Raw genomic sequence first — 12,438 nt, forward strand, 5'->3', positions numbered from 1 at the left:
TTTCACAAACTATCAGTACTTAGACTACTAATATTCACAATAATGATTATTTTTGAAAAAAAAAAAGCTTAGTACTTGAGAGATCGATAGTAACCGAGATTTTGACATGATATTTTCAAATTATAAAGTTGATAGTAATGTCGTTATTTTTCCTCCTATTTTTTATTTTTTATGTTTTTGAAGCCGTTTTTATATTTTGCTTTAGGCATTTTGTAACATGTTTTAAAGACGCTCTTTTTGAAAAAAAAAAAGATGAAAATCAAAACATAAAAAAAGAAAAATATTATTATTAACTTTATTAGGTAGGTGTTCAGCCTTAGTTTGCTTAATCTCCAAATATAATCAGTGTAACCACAAATACTGAGTTCATAACTGTTATATTTGCCCATGAATAAAGAGTAAACCCAGTCGTCTCTAGGAAACAAAAAAAAAGCCACAATCTCGATATGCACTTCTAAAAATTACCCCAAAATCGATTTCGTTTTTCGCGACAATCTTCCACGGAACCACCGAAAACACACCCGACACGACGTATCACCAGCTGCACTACTCCCTTCAGGTTGCAGTAGGAGGTAACTTCAGGCAGAGACTTCGCGCGGCACAGAGAGAAAGATTACATACAACAGATCCTATAGGGCAGGAAGCGGGCGGAGTGAAAAAAGCGCGTCTGAAACCGGCCGCAGCGTGATCGAAACTGAAAGTTGTTTGCGCATAAGCAAATAAGCCCCGAATGCGGCGGCGGCTACAGCGGCAGTGGCCGTAGCATGGTGGATGGATAGTCCATCTGCGCGAGGGTGCAAGAGCAAGCGCGCCTGGCCGGTCGCGGGGTGGTCGATCGAATGATCGCTTGCTCGCTGCTCGTCGTCGTCGTCGTTGTCTGCTGGCCGGGGCAGGGGTTCCCTAGATATGCTTGTGCATATCGCTGGGTCATATGCGTGCAGCTCGGTCATGGTGAACCGTCGCGTCGTAGATGTGGTTCAAGAAGTATGAAGACAAGTTTGGTGTTACAAATCGGGATAATTAGATAGGTTCATTCCTACCAACACTGGGATGCATACTCAGACAATTTAGCATAGTTATTCACAACATTCTTGGGAAACAAAAATATCTACAAAAGCCTGCTTAAAAAAATGAAATGGGTCAAACGGTCAAAAAATTATCGTGCCAAGTATTGTTTTTGTAAAAGGAAGAAAAACACAAAAGAAATCTTAAAAAAGATTCATACGAATCCTAATTAATCCACCTAGCGGTGATGGCGCCTTTCTCGTGACTTCGAAAACACATTTCAACACAACTCAAGTGACATGTTGATGAGTATCGCACTTTCATACGATTAACAGAAATCCATTTCATGGCATCAGAGATCATATCGTTTATCTGGTTTTTGATTTTTGAGCCTTAAACTATTGAAAAAAAATCTTGAATTATGAGCCGCCATTTTTAATTTAAATCCTGCAGCTTGAAAATTTTGGTCACCATTTTTGAACTCCTGACTTCTTCCCCATACCAGACATCAATACTGAATGGTTTTAGAGCCCAAAATTCCATTAAACAGCCGCCATTTTGAATTTTGAAACGCCATCTTGGATATTCTGGTCGCTATTTTTTAACTCTGGTTGTCTTCCCAACCATACCAAATAAACCCATATTGTATGGTTTTAGAGCCTTAACCTCCATCAAACAGTCGCCATCTTGAAGTTTATGCCACCATCTTGAATTTTGAGACGCCATCTTGGAGATTTTGGTCGCCATCTTGGATAATTAATCGTCACATTTGAGCTCCAGACATCTTTCCAATACCAAATAAACACATATTGCATGGTATTAGAGCCTCAAACTCCATTAACCCTCGAGTAATCGCGCTGTTGTATTTTGTACAACACGTTGAAAAAATCTCGCTTTTTGTACTCCGCTTTAGTGTTTTGCTGACGCAGGTAGCCAACTGCGCGAGTTACGGAAGGTTAAACAGCTGCCATATTGAATGTTGAACCGCCATCTTGGTTATTCTAGTCACCAGTTTTGGACTGTGGACATCTTCACCTTACCAAATATACCTATATTGCTTAATTTTAGATCCTAATACTCCATTAAATAGCAGCCATCTTGAATTTGGAGCCGCCATCTTGAGTTTTAGGCTGCCATCTTGAATTTTGGGCCAACATCGTGGAATTTTTTTCTCCAGTGTTGATTTTCGCATAAAATTCGTCAACCATACTAAAGGTTACAAAAATTGCCGCAGTTTGATGTTTTGAATGATGGGGCTTCGTTCAGTTTTATATACGGCCAGTTCCACCGGTGTTGGTCCGGATCACTGAAATGGCCATAACTCCGGAACGCCTCGACCGATCTGAACCATTTTCAATAGCAAACAATGCGGTAAAATTCCGGTTCGATTCGAGCTATAATCCGGCCAATGGGAAGTGCCTTAAAAATGAGTGAACTTTTTTTGCGCACAGACATACACACTCTTAGAAAAAATCATGTAAATTTAAGTTCACTTGGATGCACATAAAAGGAGCGGCCGGTTTGACACAAATTTACGTCTTATATCACAAATAAAGTCGAGCTAGCAATCGCTAGAGCCGAAACGAGAGATAAAACATATGCAAGTAAAATAATGAACCGGATTCGAACTCTGGTCCGCTGAATGAGAGGCACGTACTATACCTCTCGGCTGTATCACCGAGTTGTGAGACAAACGATAAATGTAAAACTGTTTCTGCCTATCCCGTCAAATAGGTTTGTTGACATCTTGTGCAACCAACTCGAACTTACATGATGGATGTAAAATTGAGTCAAATTTGCCATTCAGTCATGGAATGTTTACGTACGTTGATGGTTTACGTCACGTGTAAATTCCTATTTTTTTAAGAGTGCATGCTTAATGCTTACACACATACAGACATCATCTCAATTTGTCGAACTGAGCTGATTGGTATATGTGACTTGACCCTCCGAGCCTTCTATCGAAAATTCGTTTTTTGAGTAAACATATAGCCTTTCAGTATACTTCGGTGTACGAGAAAGGCATAAAAAACAATAAAATATGTGAAGCTATATGAGAGGACATGGTGAACCTATAATTAACCTTCTATTCTGAGTATGAACAACTAGCAATCATTCATGAACCTTTGTAGTTGTTCCTGAGGTTTAAGAAAAAAAATACAAATATTTTCTAAATTGGCTATTTCCTTGAAGGCTTCTTAAACCGGTTCCGGATCGTTACCTGAACTTGAGTTTCAATTCTAGGATTCTACCAAAAATGATACAATTTGATATGTCGGTTCTGTGCATATTCTACATTGTTCATTCGATCTTTTGTCATTTCAACCTCCGACCTTTTGTCATAGATTCCAAGAATGGTCCGCCATCTTGGATTTTCTCATTCTGAATTCTGGACATCAGACATACGAAATATTACCATATTGCATTGTTTTGGATCCAAAAATACACAGAAAAAATATTAATGTAAAATTCAGCGAGAAATAATGCACATAAAGGGAATGCTAGAGCTAGTGCATATTTACATGGTTACAATCGTGTAAATTTCCGCTAATAGTCACGAAACCGGCTGGAGTCCATGATGGTTTACGCGATGGTTGGCGGAAATTTTCACGATGGTAATGTAATTTTACATTATATCTCATGTAAAAATGCACTAACTCTAGCATTCCCTTTATGTGCATGATTTCTAGCTGAATTTCAATTACATATTTTTTACTGCGTACTATAAAACACCAGCCATTCTGGTTTTGTTCCGCCATATTGAATTTTGGTCCGCCAATTTGAATTTGGGATCACCATCTTGCATTTTCTGATCACCATATCTGGATTCCGGACATCTTCCCCATGCAAAATATACACACTTCATGGTTTTAGAGCCAAAAATTTAATAAAACAGCCGCCATCTTGGTTCTGGTCCACCATCTTGGGTTTTCTGGTCAATGGTTTTGGACTACTCGGCGTAATTTGATGTGTCGCGCGATAGGGTTTCGTTCAATTTTATATAATGACCACTTCTGCTGGTGCGAGTCCGGATCACTAAAATGGTCATAACTCCGAAACGCCTGGACCGATTCAAACCATTTTCAATAGGAAACAATGGGACAATATTCCACGTCGATTGTCTTTTTTTTTTGTCTTTTTATGTTGTTTGAATCCAGAAGAACTTACGAATTCCAGGTTTTAACCATTTTTCAAAACTAAGCCGCAACCTAGTAAGCTGTCTTGGGCTGCTTGAACGATTTTTTTACCTATGGCGTTTCGTCATGGGGATTGTGTCTTCCTCAGGTGCGGTTTCAGGGGAATGTTTTAGGGTGGTTCTTTGGTGTTTTGACGGTAATGCGGGGCTTTCAGGGACATTTCAATCATATCAGGGTTGTTTCTGCGATGCCTCAAGAAACTTTAATTTCAGAGAGTTTCAGGGGCGTTTCAAGGGTTTCAAGTAGCATATTCAAATTGTTAATGATGATTTCAAGGGAATTTTAATAGGACTACGGAGGTTTCATGGGGGGGGGGTGGTCTTGCGGCAGGGGGAGAGGAGTTCAGGAATTTCTTTGAATTCAAGGGATTTCAGAGGCATTTTGGACTATTACGGCAGTTTAAAGAGTATTTCAAGGGGATTAGGAATGTTTCAGGGGCGTTTCATGGGTTTTTGTGTAGGAAATTCTGAAAAGCACCTTTAAAGCATTCCAAACCTGTCAAAAACCCTCAGAAACTTTCGGCAACACTCTCAGAGCCCCGAAATCGTCTCAGAAACCTCATAGAAAACCAAATACCTCCATATTTTCACACTCCCGGTTCTCGAGTTAGCTGCACGACTCTTGGCAGTTTTCAAAACATCCTAGGTCGGAACCACTGAAACTCCAGGTCTACATTACGAAACTGTCATTTTTGTTGCCTAAAACCCCCTGGGAGCTCCTGAAACGCTTCTGAGACCCTCTGAAGCACCTCAGAATCCTTCTGAAACGTCTCCAGGTATCCCAGGAGATACGAGAATGGTCCTATGAAACGCCATTAAGGTGAATATATAACGAAGCCACACTTCGAATTTTCAAGAGCACAAATCGGATGAACCGCATGTCGGGGCCCCTTAAAAACGTCCCTGAGACCTCTGAGACGAGCATCTGGAGCCGGCCTTCTGATACCTGATACCCCTAAGACCCTACAAGATCCCCTTGGAATGCTCCCTGAATTGCTCCAGAGGCTACTTTTTTTTTTACTTAACCCTCTAATACCCAAATTTTTTATTTTGATCTAAATATCATTTTTTGTCATCTAAAATCGAATTAAACATGTTTTGGAAGATGATTCTTTTTAATTCTCGATTTCGTGAACTTCAGTTTTTGATTTTTCTAATTTTTATTTTTGAACATCCCCACACTTTTATATTTTTCCTGGAAGCCAATTTGGGGAACGGATTTTTTGAGATGAAAAAATTTTAAGATTTTATGATTATTGTTGAAATATTATTATTTTAAATTTTTTCACAAACAATTTTATTTTCCGTGTAAATTTAAGGAAAATAATTTTAGAGTGTATTCGATTCCCTTAAACTATTAAACAAGGATAGAATGATTTGGAAAAAAATAAAATATGTTAATTGTAGCGATTCAATACAAAATAAAAAATGACTTCTAAAAGGTGACTGAAACATCAATTTTTCAATGATTTTTTAAAAATATAAATAGGGTAAGAAATCAAGCTTTGAACTAGTCAAATTGTAATCTTAATTTGAATCATTTCGAAATTCATTAAAATGATACACTTTTTGGGCAAATCTTGTCCCAAAAAGGTTGATAAATGGATTCTCGTAATATAACCTGGTAGAATTGACTTTAAAAGCATTGAATGAAGCGTTTTTTTCATTGAAAATAAGAAATTGATAAATCACTGCGATTTCACCCATTTCCCCCCAGAGGAAGCACATTTTCGGTGCACTCGTACAGCTCACGCATTGTATCACACGCAATAAGTGAATACGTTAATTGAAAGCAAATTCATCGTAGAATCGACTAACCGAATAATATTCCACATTATTTGTCATAAAATTATCAAATTTACGTAATTATTACTTGAAGAATCTTATCTTGAATTGAACCATTTGTAATCTAGATTTGAACTAGTGAGAGGGGGCGAGCTTCTAGTGTTGGCCTGCAGACTGCGCTAGTGGTTGCTTTGTTTACTCTTGGAAGATGAAAAATTCCAAATTTTGTTTCCAAATTTCTGAAGAATTCCGAACATTCTGAGTTGAAATTCCACTTCCTAATGAAACATAGTTATGAGAATTAGCAGATCCATGTGATTTTGGGTTGTTTAACATGAAATTGGCTGTTGTGGGAATTGCTCGAGCTGCTGCCGCCAGTAGTTCAAATCTAGATTAAAATTGGTTCAAATTAAGATTAAAATCATTATTGACAAATAATTGAATTTTTCAATGAAATGTGGTGCAAATGGAAACTTTTTACCACTTTACGAAAAGCTAATACCTGTGTCTTTCATATACCTGAGACTTCACCGTAGTAAATTATTTCCATGTGGGTGAAAAAATCAGTCAAAATTCCCGATGCTTCAGAAAACCGCATTTTGGTTCAATTCATGGTTACCTACCCTACGCAATAAAATACTCCAAGAATCATTTTGAGATATACAGAACAGTCCTAAATATCAGCCAAAAATATAAAAAAAAATTGTTTTCCACGAAACAAAAATTACAAAAATGCTCAAACTATACCCCGTCTAAAGGCGGGATTGGGTATTAGAGGGTTAATCATTTATTTGAGGCATAACGGAGCCGAATTCATTTAAAACTTTTTTTTGCAATCTTATACTTTTGACTTATTTACTAGATTAGTTTTGGGGAAACGTAGAACTCGCGGTTTGGTAGAGGTTAGGCAGAACAATAATATTTGAGGAAGGGATGGGATGATGGGACTTTTCGTTGACCCTCAGCAACATGACGTGGCGTAGTTGCTGCTGGTCAAACTAAGAGTGGCCAAACAATCTGTAACGATACAAACAAACGATTTCCGAAGGGACACTAGGTGGACAAGTGGAACAACAAGACGGGAATCGAACGAAGACTTCAGCTTGTTTAAAAAAAAGTCCTACACAAGCTTCATGTACTCATGATCAAGTTTTTCCAACAAATCTCTAATGTCTTCCTTTTCTAGTTTCCCCCGGGCCCTGAGGAATGCACATAAATCGGATCTGCCAATACCGAATGCGGGACATTCCCACACAACATGATTGATACCTTGATAGCCTGCTCCACAGCTACAGCGATCGCTATCTGTGAGCCCTATTTTATAAAAATGCAAGCCCAGAGACTGCTTGGAAATGGAAACCCATGAAAATCTCTTGAGACCTCAAGGTACCCCCCTGAAATCGCCCTAGATACTCTGAAATGCTCCTGAGACACCGTTGATACCCCCTTTAACGTCTCTAAGTTCTCCTGGTACCCCCTGAAACCCCCTGGAACGTCCTTGCAACCTCCCGTTGCTCTTCCTTATAAATGCCCCCTGGTCGCCGTTGACATAGCTACACAATATTGGTTTTGATTAACCCTCCCTCATTTTATGCAGGGAAAAAAGCGCTCAAATTTAAAGTACATAAAAATAACCTGCATGAAAGGAGGTTACACTTTAGTAATAAATCATCGTTTTTTGAAGCTTCAAAATCTTTAGAAAATCATCACTATTAAAGCAGTTAGCCTATTTCATTTTTGTTTTTGTATGAAAGATACTGAATTGTAGTTTTTTAGGGCGTTGAAAGTGCCTAATTGATTTTTGGTGCAAAAAAATGTGTAAATTTATTACTTCTTTCACGTTTCCATGGTATTGGGACTAACGAGGCTACCGGAAAATTCTGAAAATTTGGCGAAACAAGAAGAAAAATCAGAAATAAATGGTTTTTATTTTTTCAGATATGCTTTTTTGAAAATAGAAAGCCTCATTTTTCAATACTAGCTACTCTTAAAGTGCCTTGCATTTTAAATCCTCAAAAAAAAAAAAAAAACATGACGCCAGGATGCGTTTTATATCCAAAGTTTTATAGGTTCAATAACAAAATTAAATTTAAAAATGTGTTTGGGATGGGAAATTATAACCTTTTATTTTCAAAAAATCATAAATTTAGAATTTCTGCCTTCATTTGGCCAAGTTTTCCCATACAAACTTCAAGCTCGTTAAGCGCTCCCTTAGACTTAATTGATTTCACTCGAATTTTAAACGTAGTTTCTAAGAGTCCAAAACAACTGATTCAGGAGGTAAGACTTGGTATTTTTAATTTTTTTTGTTTGTTATATATGCGTGGGCCACCCTAATGGACAGAGTAGAATGATGAACTCGAGCAAGTTGATGTGTGGATGCTGTTCCTTTTCCAGTCTGATTGAGGGTTCATCATGAGTTGTCATTTCGTAAATATCCAATTATCCGGGTTCGTTAGAGCTACGAGAGTTCAGAAGAGGGTCATGTGCCAGCCGCTCTTTGGGAGAAGAGTAACTGACGAAGTGCCGGAGCTGGGATCGAACCCATGACCATCCGCTTATAAAGTGAACGTGTGACCACAGCGCCACGGACCCCGGCATATGAGATTGTTTTGGAACTACATTACCCATGCATTTGGAAATTTATTCATCAATGTCTCTGGGTTTTTCGTTTTGATATTTTTTTTCCTTTGGAATTCTTTTAAGGATAGACTTGTTAGAATCCCAAAATGGCCGCCACAACGGCCGACTTCGGCACCTACTCACGATTTTGAGGGCACAAAACTCTTCGTAAACAAAACCAACGCAAATGAGTTTCTCATTTTGAGCTTATTACAAATGAGGAAGAGCAGAATAATAAAATACATTGTTGTTTGAAGCTTGCTTCCTGAGATTTGTGCGGCTGAAGTTTTGATACACTGTTGAAGCGGGATTTCAACACGTTTGTCCTTAACGTCATGTTCTTTCAAATTACTTGGAATTACTCGGAATTCCTAAGGCAATTTCTTTGGGGAATCTTTCGGAAACAGTTACTGGAGTTATTCCTTGAAAATTCCGACAGCAATTCTTCTGTGGCTCCCTTCATTAATTTATATGAGAATTCTACGGATAATTTCTTCGTGAATTCTTCAGTTATGCATTCCTAAAAATTCCAGTGCCTATTTCTTTGGAAATGTTTTTTGAAAATTTCTTTGGAAACTGCTTCGAAATTTTTTTTTGCGGAATAACATTAGCAGTTCTTCTGAAATTTGCGCTGCCAATTTGTTTGAAAGAATCTTCGGTAATTTCTTTGGGAATTGCCTCCGCAGTGGTTATTGAAAATCCCTCGGTAAATCCTTGGAGGATTTTTTTTTTGAAAATTTTTGGCGTTGTCCTTGAAAACTCGCTCTGTGATTCTATTGGAAATTCTTCAAACAATTATTTGTGGAAATCCTTTCGAAAATCCTTTGGCATATTCTTTGAAATTTCAGAAATTTTGTTAAAAAATTGTCGTTTATGGCAATGCAAAATCGTTTGGAATTCTTTTCTGCATTTTTTGGGAAATGATTTGTCAAATTCCTTCGGAATTGCGCTCACAATTTCTTAACGATTTCCTTGAGTTTTCATTGATATTTTTTGGCAGCTTTAAGAAATGCCTTTGAGAAATTTCTGGAATCAATTTATGGAAATTTCTTCGGATATTTTTTTTTGTCTGTATTAACGAGATTTTTAGCCCTAGGCTAGCTCATCTCGGGACCCACGCATTACTTCCCTCCCGAAGGAAGAACTCACATTTTGCGAGTTTGTCAGGACTGGGATTCGATCCCAGGTCCTCGGAGTGATAGTCAAGTGTTCTAACACCAGGTCCGCTCCGACTACTAAAGATTTCTTCAGAATTACTTGAGGGATTGTTAAGGAATTTCTGCTTATACAAATTCTATAGCAATTTCTTTGGAAATTATTCCCAGGGTTTCTCAAAGAATTCTATGAGAAATCCCTTCAGTGTATCCTGCAGAAATTCCCAAAAGGATTAATTTAGAAATAGCGCCAACGTTTTCATCAGAATTATCTCCTGGGATGTCGTTAGATATCCCTGCAAATTTTGTTCAGATATGCTTCCATTGCCCGAAAATTACTGAAGCATTTTTAAGGAACTCCCAGAAGAGATTCTCGAAAATTTTCTGTAGTACCTCCTGGACTAAATTTCGTGGAGCAAATTTCTGAAGTTATCTCCGGAGCAATTCCTGGATAAATGCCTAGGATAAAACCTAGGAAAGTACTCGAAGAAACAGTTTTTTTTACATCTTTAATGTTCAGAAAAAAAAATTCACGAGTTACTTTTGGAGGAACTCTGCAATTGAAAAGAGGAAATATTTGAGAAATTTCTGTAGTGATTCCTGGAATAATCCGTGGAGGAGTTTCTGAAGGAATCTCTTGAAAATTACTTGCAAAAATTCCAGACTAAGGCACTGGTGGAGTTTTTATAAAATAAATTTCTGAAGGAATTCTTGAAAGAACTTCTGGAGATACCTCTGAAGGGATTCTCAGAATATTCTTGAGGTATCTCGTTAATACAGACAAAAGAAAAGGATTCTCTGAAAATCTTATAGAAACTTCTGCTTGTAGAAGTTTTTGAAGTACACCCTGCCAATACAAAAAAAAAACATGGATTAATTATGTGAAGAACCACTGAAGAAAGTTATAAAAATGAAATTTTGAAGGATTTTTAAAAATTATATCTCAAGTTTACTTATAGAATAGAAAAATCTTGAAAACCGCTAAGGAAGAGATATTGTAGTGATTTCTGCAGGAAATATTGTAAGAGACGAACCAGCCAAGAGCCAAATCAGGAAATATTGAGAGGATCTTTAGATAAAACTATATTCTAGAAGAATCACTGATGCATAGTCTTAATAAATCCAAAGCAATGCCTGGAGGAATACCTGCAGGAACGATTAGAGGAACCCCTGCAGAAACTTCCAGAAGAATGTCTTGACAATTTTCATTGTGAACTTTCAAATAAATGCCCGAGAAATCTCTGAATAAATGAATACCTGAAGGAATATCTGTCGAAAAACAAAAAAAATCTGAAAAAGTTTCAATAAAAATATCAGAATTTCCAAAGGAAACCCCTAGGGGAATTTCTGATGGAATCTTTTGTGAAAAAGTGTCTCCAGGAATTGCGTCTTTTGAAGGAACATTTGAAAGAATCCAAGGAGAGACTCCTGATGAAATTCTAAGAAAAAAATATTGGAAAATTTCTTAACAAACGTTCTTGTAGAAATTCTGAAGAAAAACTTCTGGAAAAAATACTAACGATATTTTTATTCATGATTCATTCTTTGAAGAAATTTGCTTTAGAATCCCCTAAGAAATCCCAGAAGGAATTTCCGAAACATTTTCTAAAGAAAACCGTGGACCGATTTCAAGATGAACATTGTGAGAAATTTCTTGAGAAACTTCTGAAAAAGTCCCAAGAAAAAAACTTGGGGAATTTCTGAAAAAAATCTGAGGAGGAATCCCTGGAGAAATGGTATAAAAAATCATGGACAGGGATGCTTTTCCAAGGGATACTAAGAGGAGTCTTTAGAGAAAGTATTGCTTGAATCATTATAAGGAATTCTGCAAGAATCTTCTGTTTGTAAGCATTCCGGATTTTTTTTTTGAAATTCCCGAAAGAATTCTCAAATTTTCTTGAAATTTTAAGAAGAATTCGTGTTAACCTCTCTAGAATGTCCCTTCGACGATAATTACAGGCAAATGTCGTGAAATAGTAATGTAGTATACAATGAAGAAATGTGAGGGTCCATTCATAACACTCATTGCTTTCTTCCCATTCTGTACGCGTGCGCTGTCTGTTGTCTTCCGTTGGACCATCCATCACAATCTTGCTCCAGCTAGCAATCATCATCGGGATGTTGACCTCCCATCAAGGTCGCCAATCTACTGACGACGTACGCTGAGCTAAAAATAGTTTGAACACCACTGGTCAAACCAGCCTAGCAAGCCTATGAATGCATTACCTATCTACATGCAGCGCAGCGAACAGATGGGCACGCGCGCTCGCACAATCTCCGTCCAAAACCGCCGCGGTGCTGGTGGCTGGCAGAGGCAATCATATTTTTTGTGTTCTTTTCATTTCGGCACTTACCTACCCGGGACCGAGACCCAACTCGTTTAGCTGCTTCTCTCTTTCTGTGGGCCTCTCTCTCTTGGGGGGTGGAAAAGCAGAGTATTCACTTGCGCACATGACTCCATGAAGCAGGTTGTTCGCCGGGAGTTGATCAATCGCGAGAGAAAAGCTCAGAACGATCATCACCGGGAACGTGAATATAATCGCGCAATCGAGTGATTTCAACTGTTGAATGATGATAAAATATGAAAGCTCTCTCTCATTTTCCGAGTGAATGACGAGCCGTCTGAGAGAGAGAGACCTAGCACTTGAATGCATTTATGCTTTTCGCCATAGCGAA

General features: G+C 37.9%; 2 protein-coding genes across 3 annotated transcripts in view; one reads left to right on the top strand and one right to left on the bottom strand.

The window, feature by feature from the left end:
* LOC109418392 (UDP-glucosyltransferase 2) overlaps window positions 1–783 on the bottom strand; it is a 740,033-nt gene extending 739,250 nt beyond the window's left edge. Inside the window, exon 1 of the mRNA XM_062859321.1 lies at window positions 466–783. The gene's annotated coding sequence lies outside the window, so the exon portion shown is untranslated. The remainder of the gene's footprint in view (window positions 1–465) is intronic.
* Window positions 1–12,438, top strand: part of LOC109426117 (cdc42 homolog) — a 54,742-nt gene that overhangs the window by 38,836 nt on the left and 3,468 nt on the right. The gene's annotated exons all lie outside the window — the stretch shown is intronic.

Source organism: Aedes albopictus, chromosome 3 (genome assembly GCF_035046485.1).
Source record: "Aedes albopictus strain Foshan chromosome 3, AalbF5, whole genome shotgun sequence".
In the NCBI taxonomy this organism is placed as follows: Eukaryota; Metazoa; Arthropoda; class Insecta; order Diptera; family Culicidae; genus Aedes; species Aedes albopictus.